At 40.6% G+C, this 22422-nt stretch overlaps 1 long non-coding RNA gene across 1 annotated transcript; it reads right to left on the minus strand.

Annotated features, from left to right (window-relative positions):
* Window positions 1–5859: 5859 nt before the first annotated feature.
* Window positions 5860–22356, minus strand: LOC139751741 (uncharacterized). The gene is made up of 3 exons (XR_011713412.1): window positions 22158–22356; window positions 7792–8070; window positions 5860–7651 (listed from the first exon to the last, which is right to left on the minus strand). It is a non-coding gene; the product is annotated as an uncharacterized lncRNA (long non-coding RNA).
* Window positions 22357–22422: the final 66 nt, after the last annotated feature.

The raw sequence follows: 22422 nt of genomic DNA on the forward strand, positions 1-22422 counted from the left end.
TGGGAGGTGAGTTTGAATGGAGAAAAACTGGAGGAAGTGAAGTGTTTTAGATATCTGGGAGTGGATCTGGCAGCGGATGGAACCATGGAAGCGGAAGTGGATCATAGGGTGGGGGAGGGGGCGAAAATTCTGGGAGCCTTGAAGAATGTGTGGAAGTCGAGAACATTATCTCGGAAAGCAAAAATGGGTATGTTTGAAGGAATAGTGGTTCCAACAATGTTGTATGGTTGCGAGGCGTGGACTATGGATAGAGTTGTGCGCAGGAGGATGGATGTGCTGGAAATGAGATGTTTGAGGACAATGTGTGGTGTGAGGTGGTTTGATCGAGTAAGTAACGTAAAGGTAAGAGAGATGTGTGGAAATAAAAAGAGCGTGGTTGAGAGAGCAGAAGAGGGTGTTTTGAAATGGTTTGGTCACATGGAGAGAATGAGTGAGGAAAGATTGACCAAGAGGATATATGTGTCGAATGTGGAGGGAACGAGGAGAAGAGGGAGACCAAATTGGAGGTGGAAAGATGGAGTGAAAAAGATTTTGTGTGATCGGGGCCTGAACATGCAGGAGGGTGAAAGGAGGGCAAGGAATAGAGTGAATTGGAACGATGTGGTATACTGGGGTTGACGTGCTATCAGTGGATTGAATCAAGGCATGTGAAGCGTCTGGGGTAAACCATGGAAAGCTGTGTAGGTATGTATATTTGCGTGTGTGGACGTATGTATATACATGTGTATGGGGGTGGGTTGGGCCATTTCTTTCGTCTGTTTCCTTGCGCTACCTCGCAAACGCGGGAGACAGCGACAAAGCAAAAAAGAAAGAAAAGATATATATATATATATATATATATATATATATATATATATATATATATATATATATATATATATATATATATATATATATGTGGTTTACCAGGGTCGACGTGCTGTCAATGGATTGAATCAGGGCATGTGAAGCATCTGGGGTAAACCATGGAAAGTTCTGTGTGGCCTGGATGTGGAAAGGGAGCTGTGGTTTCGGGCATTATTGCATGACAGCTAGAGACTGAGTGTGAATGAACGGGGCCTTTGTTGTCTTTTCCTAGCGCTACCTCGCACACATGAGGGGGGAGGGGGATGTTATTCCATGTGTGGCGAGGTGGCGATGGGAATGAATAAAGGCAGACAGTGTGAATTGTGTGCATGTGTGTATATTAATATGTCTGTGTGTGTATATATATGTGTACATTGAGATGTATGGGTATGTATATTTGCGTGTGGGGACGTGTATGTATATACATGTGTATGGGGGTGGGTTGGGGCATTTCTTTCATCTGTTTCCTTGCGCTACCTCACAAACGCGGAAGACAGCAACAAAGCCAAATGAATAAATATAAAATGAATATATATATATATATATATATATATATATATATATATATATATATATATATATATATTTTTTTTTTTTTTTTTTTATACTTTGTCGCTGTCTCCCGCGTTTACGAGGTAGCGCAAGGAAACAGACGAAAGAAATGGCCCCCCCCCATACACATGTACATACACACGTCCACACACGCAAATATACATACCTACACAGCTTTCCATGGTTTACCCCAGACGCTTCACATGCCTTGCTTCAATCCACTGACAGCACGTCAACCCCTGTATACCACATGACTCCAATTCACTCTATTTCTTGCCCTCCTTTCACCCTCCTGCATGTTCAGGCCCCGATCACTCAAAATCTTTTTCACTCCATCTCTCCACCTCCAATTTGGTCTCCCACTTCTCCTCGTTCCCTCCACCTCCGACACATATATCCTCTTGGTCAATCTTTCCTCACTCATTCTCTCCATGTGCCCAAACCATTTCAAAACACCCTCTTCTGTTCTCTCAACCACACTCTTCTTATTTCCACACATCTCTCTTACCCTTACATTACTTACTCGATCAAACCACCTCACACCACATATTGTCCTCAAACATCTCATTTCCAGGACATCACCCTCCTGCGCACAACTCTATCCATAGCCCACGCCTCGCAACCATACAACATTGTTGGAACCACTATTCCTTCAAACATACCCATTTTTGCTTACCGAGATAATGTTCTCGACTGCCACACATTCCTCAAGCCTCCCAGGATTTTCGCCCCCTCCCCCACCCTATGATTCACTTCCGCTTCCATGGCTCCATCCGCTGCCAGATCCACTCCCAGATATCTAAAACACTTTACTTCCTCCATTTTTTCTCCACTGAACTTCTCCCAATTGACTTGACCCTCAACCCTACTGTACCTAATAACCTTGCTCTTATTCATATTTACTCTTAACTTTCTTCTTTCACACACTTTACCAAACTCAGTCACCAGCTTCTGCAGTTTCTCACATGAATCAGCCACCAGCGCTGTATCATCAGCGAACAACAACTGACTCACTTCCCAAGCTCTCTCATCCCCAACAGACTTCATACTTGCCCCTCTTTCCAAAACTCTTGCATTCACCTCCCTAACAATCCCATCCATAAACAAATTAAACAACCATGGAGACATCACACACCCCTGCCGCAAACCTACATTCACTGAGAACCAATCACTTTCCTCTCTTCCTACACGTACACATGCCTTACATCCTCGACAAAAACTTTTCACTGCTTCTAACAACTTGCCTCCCTCACCATATATTCTTAGTACCTTCCACAGAGCATCTCTATCAACTCTATCATATGCCTTCTCCAGATCCATAAATGCTACATACAAATCCATTTGCTTTTCTAAGTATTTCTCACATACATTCTTCAAAGCAAACACCTGATCCACACATCCTCTACCACTTCTGAAACCACACTGCTCTTCCCCAATCTGATGCTCTGTACATGCCTTCACCCTCTCAATCAATACCCTCCCATAAAATTTACCAGGAATACTCAACAAACTTATATATATATATATATATATATATATATATGTGTGTGTGTATGTGTGTGTGTATATCCCTGGGGAGAAGGAAAACTTCCCACGTATTCCCCATGTGTCATAGAAGGTGACTAAAGGGGGGCGGAAGCAGGGGGCTGGAAACCCTCCCCTTCTTGTATTCAAATTTCTAAAATTTCTCAAATTTCTTTCTCCCCTATCCCCAGGGATAGGGGAGAAAGAATACTTCCCACGCATTCCTCACGTGTCGTAGAAGGCGACTAAAGGGGACGAGAGCGGGGGGCCAGAAACCCTCCCCTCCTTGTATTTTAACTTTCTAAAAGGGGAAACAGAAGAAAGAGTCACGCGAGGAGTGCTCATTCTCCTCGAAGGCTCAGATTGGGGTGTCTAAATGTGTGTGGATGTAACCAAGATGAGAAAAAAGGAGAGGTAGGTAGTATGTTTGAGGAAAGGAACCTGGATGTTTTGGCTCTGAGTGAAACGAAGCTAAAGGGTAAAGGGGAAGAGTGAATGGGAATGTCTTGGGAGTAAAGCCAGGGGTTAGTGAGAGGACAAGAGCAAGGGAAGGAGTAGCACTACTCCTGAATCAGGAGTTGTGGGAGTATGTGATAGAGTGTAAGAAAGTAAACTCTAGATTGATATGGGTAAAACTGAAAGTTGATGGAGAGAGATGGGTGATTATTGGTGCATATGCACCTGGGCATGAGAAGAAAGATTATGAGAGGCAAGTGTTTTGGGAGCAGCTGAATGAGTGTTAGTTGTTTTGATGCACAAGACTGGGTTATAGTGATGGGTGATTTGAATGCAAAGGTGAGTAATGTGGCAGTTGAGGGAATAATTGGTATACATGGAGTGTTCAGTGTTGTAAATGGAAATGAAGAGCTTGTAGATTTATGTGCTGAAAAAGGACTGGTGATTAGGAATACCTGGTTTAAAAAGCGAGATATACATAAGTATACGTATGTAGGAGAGATGGCCAGAGAGCATTATTGGATTACGTGTTAATTGATAGACGCACGAAAGAGAGACTTTTGGATGTTAATGTGCTGAGAGGTGCAACTGGAGGGATGTCTGATCATTATCTTGTGGAGGCGAAGGTGAAGATTTGTGGGGGTTTTCAGAAAAGAAGAGAGAATGTTGGGGTGAAGAGAGTGGTGAGAGTAAGTGAGCTTGGGAAGGAGACTTGTGTGAGGAAGTACCAGGAGAGACTGAGTACAGAATGGAAAAAGGTGAGAACAAAGGACGTAAGGGGAGTGGGGGAGGAATGGGATGTATTTAGGGAAGCAGTGATGGCTTGCGCAAAAGATGATTGTGTCATGAGAAGCGTGGGAGGTGGGTTGATTAGAAAAGGTAGTGAGTGGTGGAATGAAGAGGTAAGATTATTAGTGAAAGAGAAGAGAGAGGCATTTGAACAATTTTTGCAGGGAAAAAATGCAAATGAGTGGGAGATGTATAAAAGAAAGAGGCAGGAGGTCAAGAGAAAGGTGCAATAAAGGTGCGATAAAAACTAAATAATAATAAAAAGAGGAAACAGACGAAGAAGTCAAGCAGGGAGTGCTCATCTTCCTCGAAGGCTCAGATTGATGTGTCTGAATGTATGTGGCTTAACCAAGATGAGAGGAAAGGAGAGACTGGTAATATGTTTGAGGAAAGAAACCTGGATGTTCTGGCTCTGAGTGAAATGAAGCTTTAGTGTAAAGGGGAAGAATGGTTTGGAAGTCTTGGGAGAAGTCAGGAGTTGGTGAGAGGACAAGAAATAAGGAAGGAGTAGCACTACTCCTGAAGTAGGAATTGTGGAAGTGTGCGATAGGGTGTAAGGAAGTAAATTCTTGATTGATGTGAGTAATACTGAGAGTGGATAGATAGGTGATTATTGGTGCTCATTCACCTGGTCATAAGAAAGATCATGAGAGGCAAGTGTTTTGGAAGCAGCTGACTGAGAGCATCAGCAGTTTTGGTGCACAAGATTGGGTATTAGTGATGGATGATTAATGCAAAGGTAAGAAGTGTGGCAGTTGAGGGTATAATTGGTGTACTTGGGGTATTGAGTGTTGTGAATGTATTTAATATGTGTAACTTTGGCCAAGTTTAGACCTTAGGAACTGAGTGTTAGGGGCCAACATTTCAGTAATTCTATTTATAGCCTGAATCAGAATTTAAAGGTAGGTTTTGTGGGCTTTTTCCTTACAATTGCCTAGATCAGTCATGCACAAGTTATATCTGTCATTCTGGCTGAGATGAGATATTTGAAACTGGGTCTTCCCAACTGATTTGTCAATAATTCTACCTAAACCTAGAGTGGAATTTTAAAGAGATTATTTTCCCCTAATGACTGCCTAGATTACATCCATATAAGCCATGTACTTACCTATTTGTGCTTTACAGGGAGGGAATTTTACAATTGTGAGGCCCCATCTCTTGAGCTCTCTCTACTATCATATATCCTCTTGAACTTATGTATATCATCTGCATTGACTATTTCCTCAGTCAGTCTATTCAAATCATCCACCTCTCTTACACAAGTATTTTTTACATCCTCATTTACAAGTTTCTTACTTAATTTCATGTGATGTCCTCTAGTTCCTCTACCCCTAAGTCTCAAAATACAGTCAATTGTCTACTTCATCAATCCTTTTAAAAACTTTAAGCTTGTGATAAGGTCACTCCTCAATCTTCTTTCTTCCAAGGTGGGTAAATTTAAAGGCTTTAACCCTTCCCTGTAGTTTAGATCTCCTAATTCTGGTACTGTCTTTGTAGCCTTCTTCAAGAACATATGTGTGAGTTCTTTATGCTTCTTTAAGCACATTGACCAAATCTGAGAAGTATATTCTAGTTCTGGCTTTATGTATTTTTTTCTATGATGGAGGCTCCAGTCACAGATAAAAGTCCATATCAAGGCCAGGCCTTAATTGAAATATAAAGAGGTGAATGAAAAGGAAAAAGGAAAAAAAAAAGGAAAACAGAAAGTATTACAAATTTTGGAGAAAGAGAAACACCTGTCTTTTAAAATATGCCAGGTCATATTTATTAGGAAAGACATGAGAGAGTAGAGTTCAAAAGCTTTGAGGTGTAAGTATAATTGAGGGGCATGGGGTATCCAATGTGAATAAAATGGTAAACAGCTTGTAGACCTGTGTGCTGAAAGAGGACTGATGACTGGAAATACATGGTTTGATAATAGGGACTTTAACTTACCTTAACTTCTTGGCCTCAGGAGTCATTTCTATCATTATGAAGCTCCTGCAGCAATAGAAGCTGGCCATGTCCACCATTTAAGGCCACAAGTCATGAAGTGTTGTTGTGTGTGTGTGTCTATATGCTGAAAGAGCACAGCAATTGAATAGTAAGTGCTCCATATCCTCTTTATGGTAGTTGCATCATGAGCATGAAGGGTCATGGGATATGATAAAACGATGTTTGTTGTGTCATAGTGATGAGTGATGCTGTTATACACAAATGAATTCCAAGCTTGATGAGGTGGGACAGTATTGGGAGAATCTTTATTTCCCTGTGATGAAACTGAGTGTTGTAGCTTCTAGGCAGCCAATGATTATTATTTGAGAGCACTATTTTGTGTAGTTTGCAGCTTTGTTATATTTGCTTTTGAGAGAGTAGAAAACCAGGCAGGTGAGGCATTGTTTGAAGTGGAGAGGATGAATTGTTTATATGGGATGTTGAAGGACTTTTTTCTTGTCCAAATCTGGTGCTAGTTAGAGTTCTGAGAGTATTTAGTTACCATGTTGCTTGTGTTAATGTTATTGGTGTGAGGAGTGCATGTCAACTGTGTTGTATATATGGACGCCTAAAATTATTGGTGTTTTGTTCAGAGACTGACTGGCCACTCAAGGTAACTGGAGGTGATCTGCATTCACATCAGTCTGGCATCAAAAGAGTGACTGAAGATTTGTGGAGATGATGACACTGCTCTGGGTGAGCCATTGTTCCAATTATGTCATACAGTGCTGTATACTTGTGGTGTCAGGTTGCTGAAATGTTATTGTGAGGTCATCTCTAAACAAAAGGACTTTTACACTGAGGTTTGCCTGAGGCAATGGGAGGTTATGTTGGAAGAGATTGAAGAGAGTTGGAGAAAGAATTGCTCCTTAGGGAACTCCATCGTAGTTTAAGTGTTTTAGAGGTGAAGCCATTGTGTGTGATTCTTGCATAGGAGCATATATAATTATACATAAGTGATGGGGTTTAATGGTACACAAAGGAATTCAAACAGCAACAGACCATTGGGTCCTTTTAAGGCTGTTTGTGATGCAGAATACCATTAACTCACAGATTAGTGTGGTACAATTTAGAAATCATACAGATAATTGAAAGAGAATAACCAAATTGTCAGTGTGACTAAGGAGGCACAAATAATGTAAGTTGTTGACTAGAAGCAGAATACTTATCGATTCTGTTTTTAAATGTGGCAACAGTACTACCTACAACCAATCTTACTGGCAGATCATTTCGTATGTTAACAATTCTGTTGAGGAAAAAGTACTTCACCTTATTCAAAACATTTGCACATGACTTTGTATCCATTACTATAAGTGAAATCAGACGAACCCAAGTTTCAAATAGCTTGATGTATCAAGATAATTCTGAATACACCACTGATAATTCTGAATACACCACTCCCTCTTTTAAGGAAAGGATTACATTCTCAGGAGGTGTTATGTTAAGCGAAATTTCATTTAAAGATACCGAATTCCTCACTGACTTCTATTGTAATACTGGAGATTTGTTCCTGCAAAAATATAATTGTCCTCAGCATGTTGCAAATTTATACAAAAGATGATTACAAAAATTAATAAAATTTATATAAAGATAATACTGACAGTGTTAAACAATAATAAGAGAAAAAATACTGCATTAGATTATACTTACCAAATAGTGATGACAGTAAGTGTGTAAGCTGGTGATGTAATGGTGCGGTGAGGTGATGTTATTGGTGGGATGAAGGAGGGTTAGTACCATTGCCTGCCTCACCCATCACCACAACTTTCTCCGTACGATGCAGAGAAAGAGGGGGAGAACCATTGTACTGGGCACCATGCAACACATCTTTTTTTTCTTCTGTGGGTATGGAGATTTTGAGGCGAAAAATAAATCCAGAGTTGTTTGCTTCACTTCCTTAGTTTTCTCCTTGCAGGGTTCCCTGTAGCACTGTAATGAATCATCATCTGTTAAAATCTTGAGGTTAGGGTCATTCTCTGTTAAGATCTGCATATCTTTTTCAAAAAATGAAAATGCCTTAGATATGTCCATTGTGAACACGAGTAGGGTGGATGTTGCTTTTACATTTTCCTCCTCCTCATCATTTAATGTCTGCAGTTCTGCTAACATCATTAGGTATGCGTTTAACATATCCATGAGATACTTGCAGTCAATTATCGGATAATGCACTTATTGACTTGCATGTTTAACAAAGACATTTGGATGTCATTGTGCTAAGAGGGGTAGGTGGTGGGATTTCTGATTACTTCCTGGAGGAGACATGGGTGAAAGTTTGCAGAAGCTTCATGAAAAGAGGAAATGATATCAGTGGAAAGAGGAATGTGTAAAGCCTTTAAGAAATGAGGAAATTATATAGATAGGAAGAGAGTTTTAAAAGTGAGCGACCTTTGAAAAAGGGCTTATGTAAGAGGACACAAGGAGAGATCGGGTTAAGTACGGCAAAAGTAAACATAAATGGAGGAACGAGTGAAGGGTGGGAGGTATTCAGTAAATCAGTGCTAGCGCGACAGACGTGTGGGGTATGAGGAATATGGGATGTAGGAATGAACAAAGGGTAGCAAGGGGTGAAAGAGAAAAGAAAGTTGTGTGGGTGTTACCAATGAGGAAGGACTGTGAGTAATGGGGATATGTACAAGAGAAAGCGGCAGGAGGCCAAAAGGAAAGGCAGGGATTCAAAAAGAGGATGATAATTAGGGTAATAAAGCATCAGCAAACTTCAGGGAAGCTGAGAAAAAGTAATGGGAAGAGGTGAACAGTGTGAAGAGAATAAAGGTTCAAATATGAGCATCAGTGAAGAGAAGTAGAAGAGATGGAATGAGTATTGGGAAGGGCTGCTGTGTTTTACAGGGTGGCAGACATGTGCTTGGGACACAGAAGTATGCAAAGTATAGCAAATGATGATGAAAACGGAATTGGTTGTGAATGCCATGCTTAAGATGAAGTGTGAAAAAGCGGCTGGAGTGGCTGGGATTGCAATTAAAGTTCTTAAGAAAGGTGGTGACTGTTACTAAGGAGCTAGTTACGATACTCATTGTATGTACAGCTCAAGGCGAGGTGCCTAGAAAATAATGGAATACATATATAATGCTACTATAAAGGTAGGCGGGACGAACGTGAATATTCGAATTGTTGAGTGTTCCTGGCAAGTTGTATGAAACAGTGGCTATTGAGAGGGTGATGGCAAGCACAGAACATCAGATTGGGATAAAACAACGTGGTTTCAGGAGTGGTAGAGGATGTCTGGATCAGATGTTTGCTTTACAGAAAGTATGAGAGAAACACTAAGAAAAAGAGAAAGATCTGAATATGGCATTTATGGATCTGGAGAAAACCTATAAGATTGATCGATTATATGAAGGTGTTACGAAATAAATGGTGTGCGAGGAAAGCCCCTAAAAGCAGTGAGGAGTTTGCAAAGTCTCTATCATCTTCAAAGCAACATGACAATATTCGGCCTCCGAAAATGCCCCGAGTTGCTTGCTACATGGACAGGTTTAGTAATGTTGTGTCAAACTATGTGGCGATGTGGTATGTAGTTTTCAATGCTCGAGTATGTGGCTTCTCGTTATGTCTGGACAGCAAGGCGGGTAAATGTCACAAAACCTCTCGCCTTCAAAATTTAAACCCTCAATGAGTGCCTGACTTATTAACCCTAGTGGCAGTCGACTGGCAATTTATCTTATTCTAACTTATGCTGACACTCTAAAAGGAAAGTAAACGCACAAATTGTGAAGCATATTTCATTTCAGCCTTTTATCACATGTTTATTATAACGTCGTTAACACGTTGTCGTAATGATCCTTTTATATCAGCTCGAAGTCAATACACCTACCTCGTTTCCCCAATCTATGCCCTCCCTCCACCCCACCCTCCCTTTTATAGAACTTTGTGTCTACCAACGAGTGAGAACATCGGTCATCCTTGAAAAGATTCAATTCCAGGAAGTTCGGGCCAACAGGTGGCGATGTCATGCCGACACGTACATTTTCAGTTTACTATTTCTGCAAAAATCCGTTGAAAGACACATCCCTAAACCATACAGCAGCTATAAACCTGAGGTATAGTTAAGTGCCTAAGTAATCCGATCAAGCCAATAAAAAGTGCTTCGGTACCAGACGTAAGAATCATAGCGTTACGACCGATTGTTATATCCCGAAGGCTTCGCACTGGGATCTGATCCGCGCGGCACACCACTTCCGTATCATGATGTAGGAACGGATATACAACTTGGCACCACTCGCCGCTGGTGACCGACGCGAGCGATGGCGTTCACTACAATTATTTAGGTCAAAACACAAGGTCGTAACCTAATTAGCTCGGACCCCGTTATAGCGTCTTCCTAAATCGTGTAATGTTTACTTTCATTATTACAGATAATTTCAACGGTGGTGGATAATTTTGCTACTATATATCACAAAAGCAAGTAATCAAAAGCATTTACAAAATTAAGACCTGTGTCTCCTGCCAGTAATAAGATATCGTTTAGGAGACGAATTACAGAATGCCATTTTACTGCCTGACCCAGGATAAGCAATAAAACCCATCTCATCCTTGGACTACGATCAGCAATACAGCGGCATGTCTTACCTCTACAACGAAACGACGCAGCAACGGTTAATCTTTTCAATCATTTAATAGGGAAAATGGGTGGGTGTCAGTGCAGGAGTTTACCTAGTTATCCCGGGCGAACATCACGACTGTGGTAAGACAACAAGTTCCTCGGCCTATTAATCAGAACCTTGACTTACTGACGTGACGCACAAGTTAGTCAGAACGGAGCCTTGAGTCAGTAATGGGTGAGTCAGCCAGCTTACTCCTCTCAATTTAGCAGACCGCCCGCCGTGTGGGAAAGCACTGAGGGACGTTCCCCAGAAACCACACTACGATTGGCAGTTTTCTGTTATTAATCTATATCCCCCCCTCAAAATATCTAGTATTCCTCAGGTTTAATAATTCTCTATACGCTTGTCTGTGATATCTTGCCAAAGCCAATGCATAAAGTTGTTGCATAAAGTGTTTAAACTTTCATTATGGGGAACTTTAAAATGATACTGCTGCAGTTGACTAGCGTAATGAAAAAAATATGGAAATATGAGAAAAAAACAATCATGAGATAAACAAACAGGAGAAAGATGGACATGTTTTCCTAGTAAGCATCGTACGTCAGGAAGGCCGGTCACTGCGTCAAGGGGAATGACTAGTGACGTAACTTGATAACGTGACGTCAGCACTGGGACACCAGGTGACAATCTTGATACAAATGAATCTTGATTTCCTTTTTAGGGAAGGAGGAGGGTTGAGAAGGCCTTTCGCAATAGGCCCTGTTTTCATGTATATGCCTTTCCTCAAGTACACTGTCCATTACGTGTTTACATCAATTTTAAACCTATAGTGATAAAACACCTGCCAAATAAAAGTTGAAAGGCTTGCTGGACGTGCAACCGCAGTGTTCAAGAGTTTGCTGGACTATGACCTGCTTTGACAACGAAAACTAGGATGTATAACATGTAGCATTCTAACCTAAATCTCAACTATTAAGGAAATGTATTGGGTTGTGCTGTTAACCAAACTCCCGCCGTAAATGAACGCCCTCCCCATCAGTCACGTTCAACACAGAGGAAAGGTACGTAGGCTAGCAGTGTGACTCACTCACCGAGGATGACAAGTGATTCACGGGGATGGTGACTGTGATCCAAAATGATGAATATGATTAAGATACGAGAGAGTGAGTGATGAGTGTCCCCAACATTGATGAGAACAACCATGAATTTGTGCAGATTCTGAATTAGTATATAATCATCAGATTACCATTACTGCATCTCTTAACACCCAAGGTTTGTGTTTAAAGCATCAAATATTATCAAGAGTATGTATGTAGGCGGACCTATTTTATGGGAATCATGATGGAAAATAAATAACGACTATGCTATTTCTTAATAGACAGCTTTCTAGGTGTTACATATACAAGAGTAAATCCTGCTGGATACTAACATCTGTGCTCCTGGGCTTCAAACTATTAGATACGAATTCGAAGCGCCTTATGAGACTCCACCGTTCGAAGTTGTCAAGCTATCGTAGTACATCCCTCACCTTCCTTCTTTAACTGCCTTGACAAGAAGAGCTTATGAATTACTGTCATCATTACCATTATCAATAAATATGAGTAGGACCGCCACTGATAATTGTCTACGGAGCACTGATGAATAACACAGCTAAGAGGAGATGTGACTTGGTTGTAACAAATGCGACCAAAAGAACGAAGCCTTTAAGCTGACGACGTTACGTTAGTGGGTACGTGCCCACTTGGTTAGCCTCCGGAAAAACCTAGGCGTTGTCAGTCTGCAAATATGCAGTTCGCTGGATTTCTTGATTATCAAGATATGACAGTCTTCAAGCTAGGTTTCCTTATAACATTTCGAATTTATATAAGGCATCTGGAGACGCTTCAAAACCGTCCTTACGGTGAAATCGCTCGCTAATATAACAGCAGTGTCCAGATATTGCCTTACAGTCATGGTAAAGAAAAACTCAGATGAGCCTCACTCTCAAGTTTATTAATCTCTGGTATGAAAATAAACGGATCATTAGCCCTAACTCCCCACCTAACCCTGGAAGGTGACGGACGTGTTTTGCTTACCGCTCTCAAGCCAGTGACGTCAACAAAAACCTTCCTCGCCCACTGTGTAAGCGGAAATTTTACAAAGGTATTTCTTCTTTGAGATGAAAGTAAAGAAGCCCATTGCCCTTTTTGTTATATATATATATATATATATATATATATATATATATATATATATATATATATATATATATATATATATATATAGCGTAGTTTTTTAAAAGAAGTCAGTGATAACGTGTTAATTACTGAAAAAGTCGCCAATATATGTGTGTGGTGTGTGTGTAAGGAGGTAAGGAGGGCACTAGATAATGATAATTTTCAGGTGGTTAGGAATGGTGTGAAGCCCAAGTTACGAGAACAAGAAATGATAACGGACTACAAATGGGATTAAATTGTTCTTAAGTGATATTGAAAACAAGCCTATTATAGGAATAGAATTTTGTAGCAGAAACTAAAGATAAGTTTCTCTGCAAATGACGGCCTGCATTTGAATGGGTAGGGAAAGCACACTTAAGGATCTCAGACGGAAGTATCAAGCAGATAAAAATAAGATAAAAATAGTATATCAACCTAGTAAGTCATCCGCTAGACAGATCATGGACATGAGAACTATGGTTTGATCTCATGGAACTGACATAAACATCTCAATTTTTCTAAACAAACATTACCTGTTTTTAATCGGAGACATAAGCATTAACCTATAACACAAATCAACATCATATCTCGTCAGAGATGCCTGACATCATGGCAATAACAGAAACCTACTATGAATAATCACTCAGCAAAGTTGGCAGTATCAAGATCTAATGTCAGTAAAGATCGTCTTAAGAGGCAAATGAAGGTGTTGCGTTTTAAGTAGATGGGCTAAACGTGACCATAGTTACGTAGACTCTCTAACGCGGTAAACATCAAATTAACAGACATGATGTCGAAAAATATTTTTGTACCTGTAAAGACTCCAAAATTTGCTGAAAAACGATAGGACTCTAGAAATTTTTTTGACTGATAGCAAAGAAGTAGTAACTAGATTATATCAACCCTGTTTTTATTTGGGATCTCCGAGACGAGGCAAATGCAAAGCAATGTATTTTGGCGAGGAAAATATTAATCATGAATGTAAGATACTCTGTAACCTATAATTAGAAACAGACGCAAATCATTTATTTGTAATGATCCAGACTACGAAAAACAATGCCTAGCTTCATATAATGAAACTACCATGATGCTATGTTTCATGCCATGAAATATTAGCCTTAAGATGAAGGATACAATACTCTTGACAAAATGGTAACCAAAACTCGATCGAAGTTAAGGAGAATCTAGAGACGAAAAATATAACTACTTCCATAACTCAGAAATTATAAATCATCATCTAAAAAAGGCAGACTCCATTGTTAGTTAACAGGCGTTTTCAGAATTCTAACAAATTTATAACATATACGAGAATATCTTCTCAATGCATAGAGATTCAATGATAAGAAATAACGCTATGAATTCTAAGGTAAAGGTGTCATGATAATGTTGGGCAAAGATTTTTCAGCTGTTGAGCTGTTCAACATGGAAATAAGTTACAAACAGATGTTGACAACAGAAGACTATCAATACCTTCATGTTTCAAGAAGTAACAGAGACGTTAAAATTGTTCTGAATTTCAGCACTTTTTCAGTTTCACATTGTGACTCCCCCTCCCCACCCCGTAAAACCCTTCTGCAGTCAGAGAAGGATTTTTTCCATATACAGTTTTCTATAACATTTCCATGGCAGAATACTCTTTGCACACAACATGTTCCTTCTCAGCTTTTTTCTGCATGACGGAGTGGTGGATAGGGAGATGCACTTATCCTGACTCTACTACAAATGAGATTATATCCTGAATATCACTGTCCTCGGCTGATAATATCCACATAGAGTATCAATCTTCTGTTATCCGTCCTTCTCATGTGCTTAATCCTCCCTTAATTCACATTTAATGGAAAGAGTGGCGACTATACAATACCAAGCTACCACAGAAAACGGAGCTTACTAACCTATTTTCTATGATGGGCACAGGAAATGGCCTTTGTGATAACCCAACGATTTAAGTCATTTTCACACAGCGTGACGTTTTCGGCTGGGAACTCACATGAGTTCTATTTGTTATGTATTTAAGATGTATAAAAGCGACAAGACTGTAAAGCCAATATCAAGGCACGAGGATAATATATACAAGTATGGTTCCCCCCGATAATTGAAATCAATTTAAAGACATGCCCTCTTACTCTTTTCTAATAGATTAAACACATGTATACCTAACCCTTTCATATATATATATATATATATATATATATATATATATATATATATATATATATATTTACGAATATGAAAAACATCATGTGCTAGTGGTGCCACTGGTTAATAGTGGCCGGGACTTGCATCGAGTTAGGTGGTAAAGTTACTTTTAGGTTTGCTAAGTACAACAGACTTACATTCTTGTTTTTTCCTTTCAAAAACTCCAATAATCACATGAAGACAGTTATCTTCAGCGTAAACCACAGCCCGAAAAGGGTGTAAGTTACCAAGATGATTAACATGTTACCCTTAAGTTACCCCGTTGTCAGCGAACCAAACCGAATATCAGAGAACAAGGCATCTTACAGTCATATATTCGTTCTCTTTACCTCCACACAGCTTTCAAAGTTACCTGAAGCAAGTTATGGTATGTTTTCTTGCGTCCCCGGCTCCCCCTTTACCTCGAGTTAAATATAAGCATTCACACGGGACAATGGAAGGGTTAGCGCTCCTCGCCACCGTCACTTCCGTGCCAGCCTTGACCGACCCACAACAGCAAGGGCGGACGCACAGCCATACCCCGGCCATAACTGACACATTTATTTGAAAATCAAATTAACTCTCTATCTCCAACAAGGCGCCCTTAAGGCATGAGGTATTTCCTGAGTTTATCACTTACAAAAGGTGAAAACTCTGTTCATCAGAACTGAACAACCAAATCTATTGGAATGAAGCACTTCACATCTTGCATAACAAACATACACAAAAGACTTCACTACACTATAGTGACCCATGGGTCCATCTGTGCCAATTGTCATCCCAAACACACACACACACACACACACACACACACACACACACACACACACACACACACCCGATCTGCGCCAGTAATGGCACCCCAAGCATACACATCTGGCACACCCAAGAACGGACTACCATTAACAAAAGCCTGCACAACGAAACGGAACTTTTTTTTTTCTTGCAGTCTTATACACTTTTGTCTTTGCGGGTCACAGGTGCTGCTGGACTTGCAAAACTCTTGATTTCTACGAATATTAAAGCGTTACAGTCTCCGATGACCACATTCATACTTATAATTATCTCATGAAACATTTTATGATATTTTCTCCAACTACCGTAACATCTTTACCACGAGAAATATTCAAGTCTACAGTACCAATCTTAACTGAAATATATGCAAGCCCGTAATACGCGCTCTACCTACAATTATCGTACGTTCGCTGTGTTTAGAAGGTCACTTCTCGGAAAACCCCGCGTACGTGTTTACCGTCGACCATTTCCACTAACGTTCTAGTGAACAAGTCGAGACTAAGGAATACTAAGACTGTGGAACTGGGGCGATGTTGTCACAGGTCTGCGGAGCTTACAAAGTGAACGACACTGCTCTTGTGTGCCGACCGGACAATGCTGCTATATTGACGCCTGGCGACTCCTCAAACAGATGATATTGAATGGCTGTCTACCAGATACCATACAAGGAATGCAATACCGTTGACTTGGGACAAAAATGGACTAGAAATGATTGTGAGAATAAAACAGCATCCTTATAATGTTCGTGTTCGACATATGCACGACTTGAGCCACCCTAATGAGTGGAAGAACGCTCAGAAAATTGTATCTTGTCGTTGAGGTGTAGATATAAATATCAAAGAACAGAGCATTATTAAACTCTGCTTCAATGATAATATCAACATCAATCTACACATTTAAATCAAATGATAATAAATGTCAACATGAATAAGTTTATGAGCCAATCCATGACCTCACAACCTCACACCCTTACCTTTGGTCACCCGACACGTGTCATATTCACCCTCGTCTTTCGTCATCCGACCTTTGTCATAGCTGGCCCTATCCTTGCCCTTGGTGATCACATTTCTTACTTGACCTCCCCACCTAATCCTCACCTGATGAGGTCAATTCGCCTTACAGGTCATGTCATACGTCTGCATAACCTCTGTATCTCTGAAGGTGTGATTTAGCACGAAACCCCTTGGATCTTCGTGATTCATTTTCCTTGTTACTACCAGTATATTCCCGAATAACATGTCTTTTTGTGATATATACACATGTATATACATAAACGCCCACACACGCACATATACATAACTATACATTTCAACGTATAGATACAAATACATACACAGACATATACAAATGTACATATTCATACTTGCTGCCTTCATCCATTCTCACCGCCACCTCGCCATACATGAAACAGCACCCTCTCCCCCGCGAGCGCGCGAGGTAGCTCTAAGAAAAAGTAAAGGCCACATTCGTTCACTCTCAGTCTCTAGCTGTCATGTGTAATGCACCGAAACTACAGCTCCCCTTCAACATCCATGTCCCACAAATCTTTCCATGGTTTACCCCAGACGCTTCACATGCCCTGGTTCAATCCACTGACAGCACTTTAACCCCGGTACACCACATCGTTCCAATTCACTCTATTCCTTGCACGCCTTTCACCCTCCTGTATGTTCAGGCTCCGATCACTCAATATATATATATATATATATATATATATATATATATATATATATATATATGGTAAATTATATGGGAGGGTATTGATTGAGAGGGTGAAGGCATGTACAGAGCATCAGATTGGGGAAGAGCAGTGCGGTTTCAGAAGTGGTAGAGGATGTGTGGATCAGGTGTTTGCTTTGAAGAATGTATGTGAGAAATACTTAGAAAAGCAAATGGATTTGTATGTAGCATTTATGGATCTGGAGAAGGCATATGATAGAGTTGATAGAGATGCTCTGTGGAAGGTATTAAGAATATATGGTGTGGGAGGCAAGTTGTTAGAAGCAGTGAAAAGTTTTTATCGAGGATGTAAGGCATGTGTACGTGTAGGAAGAGAGGAAAGTGATTGGTTCTCAGTGAATGTAGGTTTGCGGCAGGGGTGTGTGATGTCTCCATGGTTGTTTAATTTGTTTATGGATGGGGTTGTAAGGGAGGTAAATGCAAGAGTCCTGGAAAGAGGGGCAAGTATGAAGTCTGTTGGGGATGAGAGAGCTTGGGAAGTGAGTCAATTGTTGTTCGCTGATGATACAGCGCTGGTGGCTGATTCATGTGAGAAACTGCAGAAGCTGGTGACTGAGTTTGGTAAAGTGTGTGGAAGAAGAAAGTTGAGAGTAAATGTGAATAAGAGCAAGGTTATTAGGTACAGTAGGGGTGAGGGTCAAGTCAATTGGGAGGTGAGTTTGAATGGAGAAAAACTGGAGGAAGTGAAGTGTTTTAGATATCTGGGAGTGGATCTGTCAGCGGATGGAACCATGGAAGCGGAAGTGGATCATAGGGTGGGGGAGGGGGCGAAAATTTTGGGAGCCTTGAAAAATGTGTGGAAGTCGAGAACATTATCTCGGAAAGCAAAAATGGGTATGTTTGAGGGAATAGTGGTTCCAACAATGCTGTATGGTTGCGAGGCGTGGGCTATGGATAGAGATGTGCGCAGGAGGATGGATGTGCTGGAAATGAGATGTTTGAGGACAATGTGTGGTGTGAGGTGGTTTGATCGAGTAAGTAACGTAAGGGTAAGAGAGATGTGTGGAAATAAAAAGAGCGTGGTTGAGAGAGCAGAAGAGGGTGTTTTGAAATGGTTTGGGCACATGGAGAGAATGAGTGAGGAGAGATTGACCAAGAGGATATATGTGTCGGAGGTGGAGGGAACGAGGAGAAGAGGGAGACCAAATTGGAGGTGGAAAGATGGAGTGAAAAAGATTTTGTGTGATCGGGGCCTGAACATGCAGGAGGGTGAAAGGAGGGCAAGAAATAGAGTGAATTGGAGTCATGTGGTATACAGGGGTTGACGTGCTGTCAGTGGATTGAAGCAAGGCATGTGAAGCGTCTGGGGTAAACCATGGAAAGCTGTGTAGGTATGTATATTTGCGTGTGTGGACGTGTGTATGTACATGTGTATGGGGGGGGGGGGGGGGTTGGGCCATTTCTTTCGTCTGTTTCCTTGCGCTACCTCGCAAACGCGGGAGACAGCGACAAAGTATAAAAAAAAAAAAAAAATATATATATATATATATATATATATATATATATATATAAGAACACTACCTATTTATCGTCGTGTCGTAAAAGGAACTAAGAAGAGTGGGACCTGTGTGCCAATATCCTCTTTCAATATTGTCACATTCTAAACCTAGGAAGAGCCAGGCGACGATTTTTTCTCAAAGGCTCAGTCGTCGATTGCCCGTTTGCGCAAACTCGCTAAAGCGGAAAAGGCAAACAAATGTCTAAAAAGCATAGATAGATAGATTGATAGATAGATAGACAGACATATGGATAAATAAATAAACATAAAGACTGATAGACATATAGATAAATATAAATAGAAAGACTGATGCATGATGCAGTTATTCGTTTCTAGCACCATTAGCAACAATTTAAACTTCTGAAAATTAGTTTATTTACTCTCTTTTCAATAAGACATAAGTCGGCGTAAATCACAAAAGGCGAGAGAGAGAGAAAAAAAAAATCATGACTCTCCCAGGAACTGCCTGACGTGGGTGAGGCTGGAGAGCCTGCCTGCCTCGCAGGAAATACGGAAAAGCCAAGTTTCAAGGAAGCCGGGCCAGGCCGGCAGTGGGAGGGGCTACTGACGCCTCAAGCTCGCCTACTCTCCACACTCACTCAGCCTGCCACCTCACCTCCACCCTGTTGAATACAATAATCGAAATGCTATATGTATCTTCCCAATGATATACTTGTATTTTTCAAAGTGTATACGAGTTTTTAATTCACACAATAATAATGCTTTCCATACTTAACCCAGAGAATAAAATCATTGATGCTTGTGGGCGTAACAAAAATTGGTTCGTACTGCAGACATGAATGTTTCGTAATCATGACTATTTCATAAATTTTTGAAATACTATAATACGATATTTGACTTCGTTAACAGTATTCGGGGTTGTAGCGGACTACATTACGATATATTTTACGAGAACATTAGCAACATCCAGATACAGACGATCTAGGAAAATTGTCTATCGCCTCTAACATGGTTCTCATGGACAGTGCGCGCGCGCATTCAATCAGTTTGTACCTTACTGATGCAATGATATCAAAGGAGAAAAATTATCAATGTATGTTGGGGTTACAAAAGGTTGTCTGGTTGTTTTTAAGGACTATTAACTACCAGGGTCATTAAGACTGTCAACTTCAAGTTATAATCATCGACCAAAAAAAAAAATGTTGATACCAGGTATTGGAGATCTTCCTAATACCAAATTTTATGTACAATTATGGCCTATGTTACGAAAGCATCGGTTCCATTTGCAACTTTCAATGACACTTCAAATACTCTTCGATGTGGCTAAGATTATTCTGATCCTCAAAGGTTATTGTATCAAAACAAAACTCTAAAGGATTTGAGAACTTTAAAATCATTCATATTATGTACTGCAGAAAAAAAAAATCTTACGACTACAGTGATGCGTTGCCAAGAAAGTCGTAACACTAGCACAAATATACGAAAGTATTGTGAGATGGTGTTGGGCCAGTACAGGGGAACCCCCAAGGCAACATTGTATACCTGAGTCTTTAATAACATAACTGATAAGGACCAAGATATGGCCTGTGGTATCATGAACACACGGACGTCTGAATTAAGAATTCACACCTGAAGAAAACAGGAATTATACCAAGAACGTGAAAATTAAATTCTTGTCTGGTTGACCAGACCACAGACAGCACGGTGGACCCCTGACAGCTGCACCTTATCAAAAATAAGTATACACAGCTCCAGAAAAGAGTTAAATAGATGAGACAAGTTAGCGCGTTATCGAAAGACCCTGTCTACATGCTCATCATCTACAACGCTATACGTAAGACAGGAAACTCTCCTGACAAAGCCACAGTAACAGTGCTACCAAAACCAGGAAGGCCAGATACTAATCCAAAGAATTACCGACCAACTCTCACCTCACAAGTAAGCACCAGGAGGAATGTTGGGGAGAGTAATTAATCTACGATGAAGACGGCAACAAGAAAACTACAGCCTTTATTACCTACCAGAATCAGTAGAACTCTCGGATGTTAGGAGCATCACCTCTACAATGGCGATCGCAGCAGGTCAAAATAATGCATCTACGAGAGACCTGGGAACAAAGTGCACCGTCATACAAGGATACATAAGCACAGTCTTCGACAGTGTAGGAGCAGTTTACCGTACAAACTCTTACATGAACACATACTATAAATCAGCGAGACATTACAATCCAACGGCCTAAACCAACGCACGGTCACAATCACCATGACCTCTGTATCGTCACCAAATTTTCCTATACTAAGCGGGGTCCCCCAAGGCAGCGTCTTATCACCAAAGCTTTATCATAAAGCCGACTTTCCTCTTCCAGTAAGAAATATGAACAGTGAACATATGTATAATCAACTGAGACGACGTCATTCAAATGACAATTTCCAACAGCACACTCCCCAAACCCAAACACGTAGTAGTCGAAAGAAAATGGAAAAAAATTCTTACTGTGGCGCTGTGGGTAATAAATCCCATCTTACAAAGGCATACATGGTAAAGGGATAATACACTATGACAGCTGTAAAATCCTAGACCTCACACTAACATGAGGCTACAGAACACCATTTTTTTTTTTTCTCTATGCAAAATAACCGCACAATATAAAGCAGCCATAGCAAGTTAGGACAGATTCGTGTCCTACCGTAAACATTACTCCCCAATACGCACGTACCTCACCCACAAATCACACAGGTGAGGCTACAGTTCTTACAATTCGTCGCAAATGAAATGTACTCATACACGAAAAATACCGACGAACAACATCAACGACTTGAAATAAAACCATCCGGTACAAGCTTAGGAATCAGTACAAAAACTCGTCACAATCAGGACACAAACTATACTCTTATTTAGGATCTCGCTTGTCTCCTCACGTCATAGCTCTGAGAGGTCTCATTGATATACACAATGAACAAAGCTTAACTTCAATCAATTTCCTCCCTAATACAACAAAAAAGTCACTACACACACACACACAAACACACACACACACACACACACACTAAGAAAAAAAAATTGCTCCACATCAGCTGTGTCTAGCCTTACCTGTATCAACAGAAGGAACACCATCAACTTTTCTTCATCGCCTTCAGAAACTGGCGCCGTGTACCATTTCCAGCGAGCCAGTCGACTACTACACCCCGTCCAAGCCGGACTGAGTGTGCGTCTAGGTTTCCCGCCGAGCACCTCTTGCTTCGCACCTCCCGTGAGCTCCTGTCGTCGACCGCACCACCAGGCTATCCCTCTGTCTCACCGTCTTCACTACGTACGAGAGAAGGATCAGTAACGTTTGATATGTCTTTGAAAGTAA

Source organism: Panulirus ornatus, chromosome 12, assembly GCF_036320965.1.
Source record: "Panulirus ornatus isolate Po-2019 chromosome 12, ASM3632096v1, whole genome shotgun sequence".
Taxonomy (NCBI): domain Eukaryota; kingdom Metazoa; phylum Arthropoda; class Malacostraca; order Decapoda; family Palinuridae; genus Panulirus; species Panulirus ornatus.